At 40.2% G+C, this 15,122-nt stretch overlaps 1 long non-coding RNA gene across 2 annotated transcripts; it reads left to right on the top strand.

Annotated features, from left to right (window-relative positions):
* Positions 1-1,708: 1,708 nt before the first annotated feature.
* LOC122120997 lies at positions 1,709-14,716 on the top strand. Of its 2 annotated transcripts, XR_006149851.1 has the most exons (5): positions 1,709-1,981; positions 4,276-4,313; positions 9,050-9,215; positions 11,956-12,197; positions 14,632-14,716. It is a non-coding gene; the product is annotated as an uncharacterized LOC122120997 (long non-coding RNA). The 2 variants fall into 2 exon arrangements; XR_006149850.1 differs by lacking the exon at positions 14,632-14,716 and having other exon boundaries at positions 11,956-12,547.
* The last annotated feature ends 406 nt before the right edge of the window (positions 14,717-15,122 follow it).

Consider the following 15,122-nt stretch of genomic DNA (forward strand, 5'->3'; position numbering starts at 1 on the left):
CTGAGTTGCTAGGATTACAGGTGTGAGTCACTGGCACCTGACAACATAATTTTTTAAGACCTTATTTTTGGTATAAAGCCACAGTGAGGGGATAACACTCTAGTGAGCAGTTAGAGACACCCATACATAGAGACACTCACATTCCTGACATACACACATCCCTCAAAACTAGCCATCTTCTGGGAGCTCTCATATAACCTTAACCAGGTCCCTTCTACCTCCTCAAGTTCCTCATCCACTCCTGGTCCCTGAGACCAACAACCCGAGACTGTAGAGAGATCATCACAAATTGGCATGTGCTTCTACCCAACAAAGTGGTCCAGAGCATCAGAAGTGGCTTCAGTATATGCTGGTTTGGAATCGCTGGACTGTAGGGGGTATGGCTGTCTCATTTGGACCATGGCTCTTATGTAAATAGATACCATAGGGAGACATGAGCTATTTTGTTTGATATGTGGAATTTCTTGTTTTCCTGCAGAGACAGTTACGTTAATTTCCAAACAAAAATGTGAAAGTTGTCCTTTTAGGTGCCAACTCAATTACAACAATATTTTAAGAAGCATCAACGGAGACAATAGAAAACTAAGGTCCATTACTACTTAAACCTTATGTCAGTTTTGTGCTAATTTTGTGTTTTGGCTATTAGCAAATACAATATATTTTTTAAGAAAATCCCTATATTGTTTTGTTATGTTATTCGTTATTACTTAATCTTCCTGCCAAGGTTCAGATACAGATATAGGTATAGATGGGCATATAGATATATACGTCTTTGTCCACTATCACAAGGAAGCTTCCCAAACGCTAGTCTTCACATCCCTTCTTAAGCAAAGAGATGGGCCACCAGGGCTGTTGTTGCTTTTAGTGTCACTGGCTATTAATCAGTCCTTCTTAGTTCAATTCTAGCCACACGACCTTTGTTGGACTAATTAATCAACCCAAATGTTACTTTTCTTATTTGCCAAATTGGCACAGTCTATTCTTTGTCTGCATAATGGGTCTTCAATATATGCTGTTTTCACTATTCACAGTAATTAGTTCAATAACAGGTTTTGTTGTTGTTGTTGTTGAACTCTGGGCCTTGGCGCTGTCCCTCATCTCTTCAGCTCAAGGCGAGTGCTCTACCACGGTGCTTGAGCCACGGTGCCACTTCTGCCTTTTTCTGCTTATGTGATGCTGAAGAATTGATCCCAGGTCCTCATGCATGCAAGGCAAGCGCTCCATCACTGAGCCACCTTCCCAGCCCCAATAACAAGTTTTTAAAAAGTGTTACAAGACCTTCGTGACTGCTTCTGTTCGAATTCCTCCAACATCACTTTCAACCCCCAAGCTTTACTAATGAGCTGCATCTTCTGCATTGAGGTGTCAACAGTTTTGTTTTACACCAGGGATGTGGGCCTTGGCTCCTCATAAACAGCATGAGCTATTTGAAGGAGGGGTCCATGTCTTAGGATCTTTTGAAATTTTATTCACAGTAAAAGTTCAGTCTTCACTGATTAATAATTGCTCATTCTCAGGCTTAAGTCAGAAAAAGAATGTGCTAATGCTCAAGTGGAATTTTCTTAACAGCATTTAAAGACTAGAATAGGCATCTTCTACATGTAGTCTTAAAAGAACTTAAAGAAACAGAGCAGGAAAATCATGATAGGCCTTGGTCAGTTCTATAGCCTGTACATGTGACCAAAATAAGTGATTTCTAAATATCAGGCACATAATTGTTTGGCCTATCCAATACCAAATAAGCGATTGGCTTTTTTTTTTCTTTACAAAATTGACTAAATTGCTCAATTGTTTTGTCTTTGTGTAGACATAGCCTGGATTTCTATTGATGAAATTATATTTCATGCTTGGGCTCTGAAACAGCTGTAGTTCAGCAATTTGAAACAACTTAATGAGGTATTGATTGTGTCTGTTCAGCATGCTCTGAAACAACCACCAAATTTGTGGAAGGCAGCATCACAAGAGAGGAGGAGAGAGAAAGGTGAGTTTCTAATGAATGTAGTAGATGAGTTCCTGTCAATGACTTTGAATTGGATGCTTCGGAATTAGAGAAATGATTTTTTAAATTTCATTTTTTAGAATTAATTAATGTAGGTGAAAAATAGGAGCGCATTTTGCTCCTTTGGATTTCTGGAATTGGAAAGGAATCACATGCATCTTGGGGAAACATAAAAGTGAAAGTGAAAACCATTTTGCTTGGAGAGGAACCTGTAGTGGCAAGTTATTCTTCAAGCCAATTTTTAGTTGTTCGAACTAGAAGAAATGGAGAAAACCTTGGAGTGGAAATAAGGCTCTAGGGAAAGGAAATAAAGGGACTGTTCCTTTTGCATGTTTCATAAATACTCCCTGGTGGCTCTTACGGAGCTGCCTTATTGCATCTTGGCTGTGGAGCTGCAGGGAGCTCTGCCATAAATTAGCAAGATGGAGGAATTTGAATGAGGATACTCTTGAGGTAGGTACATGGAAAATCAATTCTCTGTATTGCATTTGGCCAGATTCTCATTCCATGGATGAACAGTTGGCATCCGGAGGGCTATCTCTGAGTTACTCAACTTGGAAAAGAACTTTCTAGAAGCACTGAGCTAACAGTTGTACTAAGCAAGTAAATTGATGTTCGCCTGGCACATTTACTTAAGCTATTCCCTTTCCTGGTCACCTCATTTCCTTTCATTAAGAAAACCCAGTCATTGATTATGTGTCTAAATGTAATAAATTTGGTATTCCCCGTGAACGCATGCTACTTCTATTACAAAACAGATTAGAGCCAGAAAAGATGGCATAGTACACCACGAGAAGAATGGTTGTAAAACAATCAACAGAGGCTAGAGGGTCATTAGGAAGAATTTCCAGCCAATGCATATTGAGAGTCCTCTTGGGTCAAGGAAAGCCAGGGGGGAAAAGCAGGCAGCCATCTATTCTGGGTGCTTTTGACACTCCTATTCTGAGGAAAGAATCCTATTACTGTCTTTCAATTCTCTAGTACTTTTATTGGTTTCAAATTTGATTTGGTCTCTTGATTTCTGGAAATTCCATCAAGTTTTTAACTTAACCAAAGGCTGTTTTTTTTTTTTTTTTTTTTTTTTTGTCTCCTCTCTGGTCACATTTTGGTTATCAAAAACAGAAAGGAGAGGCAATGGGCATTTAATGTGTGGAGGCCACAGTTACAGTGAACCAGGCCAGAATATACAGGACAGCCCACAACAAAGATTAATCTGCTTCTCAATGTCAAGAGACAAAACTAAGAAACCTGCAAGTTCAAGACCAACTTTTGTGTTCATAGAACAGCTGGTAGGAAGCCTGGCAGGATTTAATTGCTATGACAAAAGGGAAGTCAACAAGAAGAGGTAAAAACGTGACAAGATGATCCAATGCTCTTGTCAGGTGCCTGGAGTTAATTAAACCACACTAATGCCTGAACTATATGGCTCAAAAGCACTTTGGCCATCAGCCCAGAGTCTTGAGGTTGAAACTGATTTGCATTTAACAAAACATGTACATAAAAGGTGTAGTTATAATAAATACAAACAGTCTGGGTTTTTAGAGTGCAATTTTTTCTTCTATTGACAGATAATTACAATTTCCTTGGTACTTACTGGGCCCTGACAGTAGTGTGTGTGTGTGTGTGTGTGTGTGTGTGTGTGTGTGTGTGTGTGTGTGTGTGTGTGTGTGTGTGTGTGTGTGTGTGTGTGTGTGTGTGTGTGTTATGCCAGTACTGGGGCTTGAAGATACAGTTCCTTAGCTATTTTACTCAAGGCTGGTGCTCTACCACTTGAGCCACAGCTCCACTTTGAGCTTTTGGTTGTTAATGGGAGATAAGGGTCTCACAGACTTTCCCTACCCAAGCTGGCTTTGAGCCATAATCCTCATATCTCAGCCTCCTGAGTAGCTAGGATTACGGGTAGGAGCTACTGGTGCCTGGTTTGTATATCTTTTAAAAAAATAATTCACATTTGGCTTCTTTTTGTTTGAAAACAGTATCCAACATCAGTTATCCTTATATGGAGAGGACAATGGCTCCAGAAGTAGTAGTATTAATATATTAATAATCTTAAGACTTAAAGAGATTTGCACATACCAAGCGTCAATGATATCGTTCTAGGCACATTTCTCAAGTGTGGGGGGTGGGGTGGGGTGGGGGGAGGTGTCTGTAGCTCAGGAATAGTGTACTTGTTCAGCAGGTGCAGGCATGGGTTCCATCCCAAGTTCTGTAAAATATATAAACAATCAAGCAAATAGAGGGCGCTTTACTGAGTTCTGTATTCTCCTCCTGTCTAGGACTTCAGGATCCTTCTGTTCTCTGCGGCCAGTTGGAGGTGAGACAATTGGATTATACACTGATTTGAGAAAGCTGAGTGGGTTGTTACCAATCATTTCAAGAAATTTAGGAAACCAGAAAATTAGCTGCCAAATTTCTTGAATGCATGCTTAGGTAGATCTTCCAGGATGAATTTCGTACTTACAATATCAATCTAGATCTGGGCGCTGTCCCTCAGCTCTTCAGCCCAAAGCAAGCGCTCTACCACTTGAGCCACAGCGCCACTTCTGTTTTTTTTCTGTTTATGTGGTGCTGAGGAATCGAACCCAGGGCCTCATGTGTGCAAGGCAAGCACTCTAACCACTGAGCCACCTTCTCAGCCCTTACAATATCAATCTAAAACAGATTTAAAAAGGTTACGAACTGCTTTAATAGGGTGTGACACAAATCCAGGATTAAAAGCTGCTACTCTCTAAGGCTATTCATGTCATTATTTAGGTTTTTCTTTGTTTTGCAGTGCTGAGGATGAAAACCCAGGCCTTACACAGGCTAGGCAAGGGCTTTCACAGTGAGCCACATCAGTAGCCCTCTGTGGTTATTAACTTTAGATAGAAGAAACTCTAGTCTGTGATCCTCGCCACCACGAGTGCCCCTAGGAACTGCCTGCAAATATGTGCTATTAGTCACAGAAGACAAAGGGAAAGTCTAGAGGGGTCAGGACCTGCTACTTCTGCTTAGCACAGTGGCCACAGATGAAGAGGAGGTGCTCTGAGGCTTCATCTGTTACAGCTGCACATGGCATGCTGGGAACTGATGCTCATCTTTCTCTTCAGAGTTTGGAGCTGGTGGAGAGACAGACAGATGGGGAATAAAAAAGAAAGTTGGCTTTAATATTGATGGAGTGGATGAGCAGCATAGCTCTAAATGTGGCCAAATAGATTTAATAATGCTTTTTCTTGATTGGAAAGACTGGTTCCAGCTGTTTTGGGTCCAGCTGAATAGCTACAAGTGGCTTCCTTTTTAAAAAAATTATGGTTTTATTATCTTTAAGTAGTTGTATCATTCAACAAATCTGTTATTAAGTACAATGAATCTTGATTGATGCCACTTCCTTTCACCATTCTCTCTCAACCCTTCCAACCTATCAATTTCTTACTCTCATCAGATACGCATTAAATATGGTGGCTGCACTCCCCCTGGCCCTTTCCACAGCTCCAGGTAGCTTCTTTCTTTTGGCTGGTCAGAGCTACTGATCTGCTGAGGATAACAGCGTTCTGAGGGCTGGAACCTTCTGTCTCTTGGCCTTACCAATTAGACATCCCAGTGGAACCATAGGTGAAGGAAGGAAGAAAGGATACTATTTTCAGCAATTATTGTTTCTTTGGGGACTAATTATGATTGCACAATAACGATAAGCCCATTTGTCTTTTAAAAATGAATAAACCAAACAGCACAGTAAAGGCAAGTGTGACCCTATGATGTCGTAGATAGATGGAGTTATTGTTATGTGGATAATTATGCAATTGGATTTAGAAAAGGCTATGGCATAATAATTTCCTTTTAGAAAAACCAATTGATTTTTAAATAGCACAACAGTATGGTTGCACCTTGCAGACTTCCACAAGCACATGCAGAGGGCTAAGTAGCAGATATTGGATGCAATTTGAATAGATAACAGAATGGGCGGGGCTGGAGGCAGCCATGCAGTAAGGCCTTGATGTAATAGCCACGGAAAATTCTCAGCACCCTCTCATTCCCACATACTCCTGCTCCCGCCTCATCTAGCAACTCTGTTGAGTGGAACTTTCTCCTTTCTTGTTACTGTTTAGGTAGACAGTGACGCTTGGAATGATGCTATTCCTTCGAAAACTAGCACTTCTCCTCAACTATTTATGCTTTCTTTAACCCCTGATAAGATCTCTTATTTCCTAGCCACTAAGTACTATAAGCCTGACTGTCCAAAGTGTGGTCAACTGGTAAACAGATGAACATCATTTGCCTCAAAACAAACTCCTGTTGTGCTTTGCTTCCCAGTTGTGTGAAGTGTGGCCTCAGAAGCGTCGCTTTGAATATGATGCGTCAGTCAGATCTTCCCTATCATGCTGTCAGACCCAGCCTTCTCTATCCCCATGTGTGGATGCTGTGGCCCCCAGCATTAACGAGGAGCATAGATATGTTAAAATAGACCACCTCTTCCCTTCCCTTCTCTTCAAACGTACTGTTTCTGTTGTTGGCGTGGAGAAATATGTGTTAACAGTAGTGGATATTTCCAAGACTGGGGCAACACATAGTCCCTTCATTTGGTAACATTGCTGCTTAAAATAGAAGACTGTTTCAGAGCCAGATAGGAATAGTCACTGTTCAATGTCCTGAAAGTGGTCCTGCAGCCTGTTTCCTTGGCCTGGCTCTCGAGTACTCCAGCCAGTGAGGGACAACAACCAGCCAAACAAGAGGCTACTAGGACCTTGCCCAACCTATTCTGATCAGCTGTGGCTTGTGCACCTCCAGTTTCCTCACAATGATGATGATGATGAGGATGATGATGATGGTTGGTTGGTTGGTGGGGCTTGAACTCAGGGCCTGGGCGCTGTCCATAAGCTTTTTTTGCTCATGGCTAGTGCTCTACCACTTTGAGCCACAGCTCTACTTCTGGTTTTCTGGTGGTTCATTGGCAGTAGAAGTCTCATGGACTTTCCTTCCCCAGGCTGGCTTTGAACTTTGTTTCTCAGATCTCAGCCTCCTGAGTAGCTAGGATTACAGGCGTGAGCCACCTGTGCTTGGCCTCATTACGATTAAAAAAATATAATCTAGTGCTTTGGAATTCAGTTTATTCCTTTTGGGGTTGTGTGTGCATCTGTGTGCACATGCACAGTTTGCATATGTACATGTAACAACAGCCCTGATTTATTATCTATCCTTTAGAATATGTCCAAGAAAATTCACTACTCAACAAGTTGGTCAACTGTTCAGTTCTCAGATCAGGAACCCTTTAGAGATATCCTGCACAAACCAACTATAAGCTACAGATGTTCATCTAGTTTTTTGCTGACTTTGATGATGGAAAGTTCACTACCCTTGGAGGTCATTTCCCCTCTGAAATAAAACAAAATGACTTACATTCATTTCTTAGACATGTTTCTCATCAAAAACTGCTGTGCGATAGTCTGCAGCAGGATTAGTCTGTCTTTGCTTTGAAAAACGTTTCTCTGTATGATCTTCTCTTAGCCATTTTCTCCATATTCATATTCATTACATTTGAGAAATGTTGGAATCCTGAAGAGACCACATGCTTATGATCCCTGCCTTTTGGCTGAGAAGTGTGCTGTGTACATATTTAAGTAGCCAGCTGTTTGGTAATCAGACATTCCTATCAAAAGAATGAAAGCATGCATGAATGAACGAACCAATGGAATGAAGGAACTCAGATAGAATTTTTTTAGCTTTTACAGAAAATTCCTCAAGAATATATACTTCATTACCTCTAATTTTCCTATCTTGACATCTTATTATATAAAATCAAGAATTTCTCTTTATATCCAATGAAATCTGTCTGGTTTATTTAAGCCAACTTCCTCCTCCTCCTCTTCTTGTTCCTCCTCATCTGTAAGCTGCATGGGTTTCCTTTGGTCTGGCTCCACTCTTAGAATAACCTTTGTGTTGAAAGGCTGGAAGTAGAAAGAAGAAAGGAAAAGCATGAATTATAGATATTTAGTGTTTAAGAGAACTCCATTACTTGATTTACCTCCACATATAGTGAAGAAAAGCATTTTTCTTGATCAGTCTCAATATCCAATTGTATTACAAAGTAATAAAATTATAGGTTGTTTTCCTATACCAAGGAAAATAATGTATTACAAAGTAATAAAATTATAGGTTGTTTTCCTATAGCAAGGAAAATATTTACCACGCTATATTTCAGCTTTGGCTATTTGGAGAGAAAGAAACCATTGTCATTGTAAACATGGAAAGAAAAGTACTCTTGGTTTATTTCTCGTATAGCCTAGAAAAACTATCTTATTACTGATGCTCAAACCTAAAAGTAAGACTAATGTGTTTTTGTTCCTACAGACCAGCTATCTTACTTCTGTGTTCTGCTAAACTGAGATTTAAATTCAGATGCTCATGCTTGTTAGACAGGTGCTCTACCACTTGAGCCATACCACCAGCCCTCTTCGTAATAAATACAATTAAGGTCTTTTTGGTTTGTTTCATAAAAATATCTTATTGCTAGCTTGCCAGGATGAGGGGTAAATAACAAAACCTCTGTTATACAAATAATGCATTGTCCGGCAGAGCAGCGCCAATAATACCTGACATAGAAAGAAGTTTTTCTTTCCCCTGAGACTAGTAGTTACAGGACTTTTAGAGAAATAAATCCAGGGATTATTTAGTGTCAAAGCATGATTTAACTTTTTTTCTTTTGGAAGAAAAGATGCTTTTTAGACGCCTGTAGCCTACCTTTTAGCTCGCACAGGAGGATCTACAGTGCATGCATTTCCCATAAACCAATGTTTTTCTTCCTAGGACTGAGCATGGAGAGGCGGTGTGGAATAGCGTCGGAGTACAATGCTTATTTTTTGATTGTCTCTGGAGTTGGTCCATTTTCTGCTGCCTCACAGTGAGGGATGTGTAAAACAGAGGATTGTGACTCATCTGATGACTCTGGCTTCGTGGCAGTGTCCCTTAAAACCGCTAATCCGTTGAAATGTGTTTTTCTACATAAAGTATGAATATTTATTTCAGGCTTCAGATCCCAATCGGTTTCAAAAGGCAAAATCTTATTTCTCTCCTCAGAGTAACTGAGGTCACGGCATTAGGTGATTTCATGGAGGAAGAAGAAGCACATTTCATCAGGCCTAGCACCAACTAAGTCCCTGATGCCCACTCCTTGCCCAGCCTTAGGAAGGGAAAGAAACCAACTTTACACCCGTGGGTCAGAACAAATATCATGCACACTCAGGTAAATGAACAGCTAAACCTTGGTTGTAAAAAGAGAAGTTGTTTAAGTTTTTGTTTTGTTTTTCCCTTTTCTTTTGAATCCTTTTAAATGTAATTCTAGGCTTACAAAATAACCCCTGCACCTCTGCATCTCTTAGGCTTGTTTATTCAGAGAGTGTGCCCTGAGCAAACAGTAGATAGGACTCCTTGATAGTGTTGTAAACATCACCATTCTGATGTTTAAATGTGCCTGAGTTGGGTTGTTTTGAGGCACTGTTTAAAGCTAATCTGAAGCTAGGAATGGTAGGCTCATGTCTGTAACCCCAGTGCTTCTGTTGAGACAGGAGGACCACTAGTTCAATCCTGGGTCAGTCCTCTTTGCTTTTCCCTCTCCTTGAAGTTCTGCCTGTCCTGCTTACGTGAGGGCCCAGTATGGCTTGCAGGCACTGCAGAGGGACGGTGCTCTGGTGAGACGTGTTGTTAATAAAGACAATGAATCTCCTAGACAGGTATCATCGTGGGCAGAACATCTGAATTCCATTCAAAAATGAATATTGTTAAACTGAACATAGAAGAACGGTTATGTCAGAACTACTGATGTCGCTGTCTGCCTTGTACCACCAATTAATCATTCAAACTTACTCTTACTACTGTTTCACCCACTAGAGGGATTCAGATTCTCTCTTTTTTCCCTCCCCGAATTAACTGTGGTTCAAGGCTGAATTGAACATCAGTCGTTGCTTTAGCTTTGTGAAAACTCAATATATCTCTTCCCCTGCTGAGCCAGAAGGGGACAATTTGGATTAATATTTTATCATTTCAACATGCCTCCCAGACACTGTCTGATTCATCCTCCTAACAATTTTGGGAGACAGGAAGAGGAAGCAGGTGAAGCATCGTTTTTACTTAATGGTAAATTTAATGCTGCTTGGTCCAAGATGAAAAATGAGGAAATTATTCATAGGGAATCTAATTTAAGATCATCATTCTTAATGACATTTATGACTTGCTGCTGGCAAGAGCTTTGTTTGTTGTAATATGAGGAGTATTCCACTCTGATTTTGAAGGTGACATCACCCCGCCCTTCCCATCAGTTGCCCGTGTGATCTGCAATTTGTTTTTTAAGTAGAAAGGACAGACTCTAATTTAGCCACTTGTACTCCCTTTCAGCACTGGGATGATGGACACGCATTTTGAATTCCTGACTTGGGATAAGTATTACAGTCATCACCACAAGCAGAGAGAAACAAATTGCCTGCCTAAGGATTTGAACTTTTGCCACTGGCTTCATTACTATTGTTTGCTAACCAGCCAGGGTAACCATGGGCATGCAATTAGAAACCAGCAGGAATCCACCTTGGTTTAAGGCCCTGGAATTTAACCTTTGAGTATATCCATTAGCCTTGATGTATCTCTACAGAAGAATGTGAGGACATTTGTAAAGACATCGACTGCAAAATGGTTGGCTGTTACCCTTTAGAGACATTTGTTTTCCAAATGTAATGAACATAGTAACATTTGTGGATGGTGAGGAAATACAATTTGGTATTTTCCTAACACTGTTAGATTTTAAACAATATTTAAAAATGCATGTGAGACAGTTGTCTTCAGTGATTTCCTTTTAATGTTACTGGCGAGCTTGAACCACTGAATTTATGTCTATTTGCCCTGTGGAAGGGATTAACACGTCAGAATTAGATTACAAAGACAAAACCAACTTAAAGTGAACTCTTCATGGAAATGCTAGAAAATGGAAGGGGTTATTTTAAAAAAAAAAGAGAAAAGCCAATTCTTTGCCATCAACAGCACTTTCTTATAAGCAGTTTCTTATTTTGAAAATGACATAGTTAATTAAAATCATCACTGTCTTCAAATCATGGAGTTACATAGATATAAAACATACAAGGAAAAGGGGAGGGATGGGAAGGTGATATTTATAAGCTGAAAGCCACTGGACAGTTTAACTGGCCAGCAAAAGCCTCTGTTTTCTTATTTAGCTATTGAGTTAGTTGTTTCTTTTTGAGTCATCGAGCCCTGCCGATTAGACCTTTCACATGTTTCTTTAATCCAAATCTCTTGTCGGAGCCAGTGTGGTCGCCCAAGTGCTTTCAAGCCTCCCATGAGCAACGTCAGCTGCCCACCGCCTCCATCCGCATGGCCCATGCCTCCATCTGCTCCATCGCCCTTCGCTTTCTCCTTCTTTACAAAATGCAAACGAGATCAATCACTCTGCTTCCGTTCTTTTTTTAGGGGGTCTCATCGCTCTTATCATCAATCTTACTACTCAGAGAGTAGTGAGGAATACTCCATGAGTATTGTATAGAAATATAGTGTCTGTGTAGGCACACATATAAGCATTTTGGGAGAAGTGTTTTTATACTAATAAAAATCTACATTTCTTGTCTTATCTTTAGCTTGAGATGGCTGCTACAACCTTTAACATTTATGCTGAATCATTAAACAGAATCATTTAATACATCTATTAGATAGTACTTTGGGAACATTTCTTCTTCTTCTTTTAAAATCATATCAAGAGCCCCAGGAGAACTTTAAGCTCTGTTTAACGTCTCTCAATTGAAAGACTCTTCTCCGAAGCTTTAGTCTACTCCCCAGCCCTCCACACGTATTTCCTCCGTGGTCTGCAAGCATACTCACGTAGCCTAGGGTCTGTATTTCACTTTCTGCGGTCCATGATGGTCTGGTCTGTGGCACTTCTCACACAGTGTGCTTACTCATGCTTTCTCATGTTTTGATATTTTCAGGGAATAAGGATAGTACCTCACAAGTTGTTCTAAGACCCAAGACGACAGTTCAAGAGGAGGTAGAGCCATAAAACTGAAGCTATAAATGAGCCATGGGCAAGGCTTCTGGTTCACGCTTCGCCTTGGGAGAGTTCCTGTGGAGGTTGTTTCAGGGGATTGTGGGCTGCTGTACCCACAGTTACCCTGCACCTGGGCCAGTCCTAACTCTTAAGACAACGGCAGCACAGGATGTTTGGCAAAAGGTATCTAGCTAGATAATGGTCCTGCTTCATGACCTGGATGTGTTAGTAGAAAAATGTCTTCTCAATTTGTAACATGCCTCCCAGTTTGAGGTTTTCTTCTTTCATTATGATTAGATTTGGATTATTTATTTTTGGCAAGAAACTCATGATGCTGTGTTGGATTACTTTAGAATGTTGTAATAACTTGTTTAGTGCTCTACCATTGACACTCTGACTCCTACATTGTTCCCATCTCCCTCCCAAATTGTAAATGTCTTTAAAAATAAGTATATGTTAAGAGACAGTCTACAGCATTATTTTATATCTTTGTTTATACAAGTCACTATACATATACATTGTTTGCAATGTGGTTTGAGATCCTTTCTTGGTGCTGCATATAGACCCTATGTGATTATATATATTTTTTATTGTAAAGACACTGTACAGAGGGGTTACAGTTATATGAGTAAGGTAATGAGTACATTTCCTATGGAGCATTGTTACCCCCTCCTTTGTTTTTCTCCTACCATCCCTTCTCTCCCCACTTCCCCAACTCCTCCCTCCCCCCACACCAAGTTGTAAAGTTCGTTTTCAATGTAGTATCTTGTACATCTCATTGTTCCAATGGGTCAACCTGTATCCTTATTTCAGCATTTTGTTATTTCCCTTCCCCTCCCCAAATCAGAAAAATGTATAAACAAAATGCAGGGCACCAGTGATTACTTTTGTCCAAATGGCTGAAGTATGGATTCCACAGCATTGTGTCTGGCCCATTCTGGGGCCATTTGGTCATAGAGTCTCAATTAATGAGTTGGGTATTGTTAGGTTTTTAAAAAGAGGTGGCCGAGTAAGAACAGCACCATGCACGTGGTATTCAGGTAAGGGGTAGGTTTATTCATCATTCCTGCTGGCACCAGGCCATCTTGGTCCTCCATGTGGTGGGCAATGAGTTGGGTAGACATTCATTGGTGGATCAGAGGAATCTACTGATGCCAGGGTAGCTTCCCATAGAAGATTCTGTGAGCACTCAGAAGATGGAGGGATCCCTCAAATCTCACTCTTGAGTTCTGAAGACTATGGGTGTTCTGATAATGAAGTCCCATCCATGTGAAAGTTTTCTTTAAAAATTCTGTTTTAAATTCACTTCTAGGGACCAGAAGTGGTAATCAAGATTAATGTTAGTTGTTGGATGCAAACACTTCCTCATTGTCATAAAAGAACATTATTAGTATTTAGGAACAGCAAGTCTCTATATATTGCTGCTGTTAAAACTTCAACACAAGCTCTTTCAGGGTATTTTAATGATCAGTGAATGACTTAATGAGTAGCTAGCTGCAAGCTATTAACCCTGACTCTGACCTCTATTAGCTATGAATTAAGGCAAGAATGTAGATTTCAAAGAGGAGGCCATAGTAAATATGGAGAGGCATTAAGCTTCAGTGGGTCCCCAGATTTTTTATGTTTCCCATTGTAGTAATCTCTGTAATTGTCAAAGAGAATTGATCACCCTGAATCTGGAAAGAATATTCTATTTTGCATGTGCAGGAAATGGAATGCATTCTTCTTTCTCACTTTGAAGGCAGAGGAAAAAGACAGAGGCTTCAGTAGAGGGGAAATTGATGATAGAGGGAAGTAGTCACATGCTCCCAATCAGGTGACAACAATATTTTGGGGAAATGACTTAGTATTCCAGTTTTTATCTAAGTAGGCCTCTATAATGGTCAAGTACAAGCATGAACATCTAAGCCTTCTTGTGAGAATCAGAAAAAAGCCCATCTTTTTTCTAATTAACAAGTTATCTGATTAGGTAGTCTATTGTTCAACGATGATATATCCCAAATTCAACATTCTCTGAAGCATCAGGAAATTTATGGCTCAGTGTATTTACCAAGCACCATTTTAAATTTATTTGTAATTTGTAGCTCTTGAACAAAAACCCATCATTCCTTAATAGTAAAGATGTGAAGACAATTTTTCTGTTTCATGACTCAAATTTGGTCAGAATAGATTGCCTTTATTTTTATTATGTTTTCAGCATAGGAGTTTAAAATTCTGGAGAATTTATGTCTTGTTTTTTCATAAAGAAAGAGGGAAGGAAGGGAGGATGAAAAGGAGGAAGATTCGAAAGAGGAACGGAAAGAGAGAGAAGGAAGGAAGGTGGCTTTTTCATAAAATTAAACTTTTCTTGTAAAAGGCTACAAGACTCCCTTTGTATCCCTATATCCCCCTGAACTCTAAGTGAGCACTTTGATTGCTAATAACCAGAGGAGTTCCTACAAGGACAAGAGGGGCCCTAAGACCCACTGGCAAATTCATAGGTCACATGACAACAGCTAACATTTAGAGACTGAAGTTCCAATGAGCAATCTTGAAGAAACACACAGTTATCTCACAAAAGGAATCATTCTGAGACCAAAAGGCCTTCAGGAATGTACTTCTTCCCTATTTCTACCAGATTTCGCCAACGTGTGTATCATCTAAAAATGGTCCTTGGAGAACAGAATGCAAAGAGCAATGGAATTATACATGTGTTTCCATATACATATGTAAGTATTATATGCAAATATAAATGCATTTATTAGCATACGTATATTCATGGGAATCCTACAAAATATGAAACCCGAGGAAGGTCCAGATAGTTGAGCTTCTCCTTCCATAGGGGAGCAATGACTGTGGAGGAGGGGGACCTTCAGCCGTTTTCAAGGACCAATTTAAGGGTGGCAGTGTGCCCAGAGAACAGACAGTGCACTGGGGCAAAGTCCCTCTGGTTCTAGGGGTGCTGTTTTATTTTCAGTTTCCTCTACGATACAAGTGTAATCTTCCTTGCTTAACGACATTTCAGTGAGAAGATTGGAAAGTGTGCTCCCCACTGGGGTGTGGTCTTTCAGTTGATAGGGGAGCCTCAGGGAAAGCTCTTCAACCTGCTTCTCCCAACACCTTTCCTTA

Source organism: Dipodomys spectabilis, unplaced genomic scaffold (assembly GCF_019054845.1).
Source record: "Dipodomys spectabilis isolate Male_0828 unplaced genomic scaffold, ASM1905484v1 ptg000179l, whole genome shotgun sequence".
NCBI lineage: Eukaryota > Metazoa > Chordata > Mammalia > Rodentia > Heteromyidae > Dipodomys > Dipodomys spectabilis.